Here is a 425-nt window from a genome sequence, read left to right as displayed (position 1 = left end):
CTACAACTTTCATGAAAAGTCGAAAAGCCAGTTATGACTCTAAGTGGTTCGAAACAATGTGTGTTCCGGGGCTGTTTCCACCGTATTCAGGATTAATATGTTGTTTTGTAAAATTCGTATAAAATATATGGATAATCAAAATGATGTRGGTGGATTCATATATCAAAGGTAATATTGATTCTTATTAATTTAATATATAAATGTGATCAACGACTCATTTAGCTAACTTCAATAATTTTAAAAAAAATTATCGTGCGCGATATCAAACACTAGTTAAAGAAATCAATGCAAATCACCACAAAGTCTTGAARTATATTTTTCTCTTTGGCATTTAAATAGCAACTAAACTTGACTTTAAAATGTCACCTCTAGAGCTTCTCAAAAGCGGAGTTATTTATTTACTTTTTAATAGTTTCATTAAAAGA

The sequence above is a fragment of the Cynara cardunculus genome (genome assembly GCF_001531365.2).
Source record: "Cynara cardunculus var. scolymus isolate 2C chromosome LG 6, CcrdV1, whole genome shotgun sequence".
Lineage (NCBI taxonomy): Eukaryota > Viridiplantae > Streptophyta > Magnoliopsida > Asterales > Asteraceae > Cynara > Cynara cardunculus.
This window is presented reverse-complemented; position numbering follows the sequence as displayed.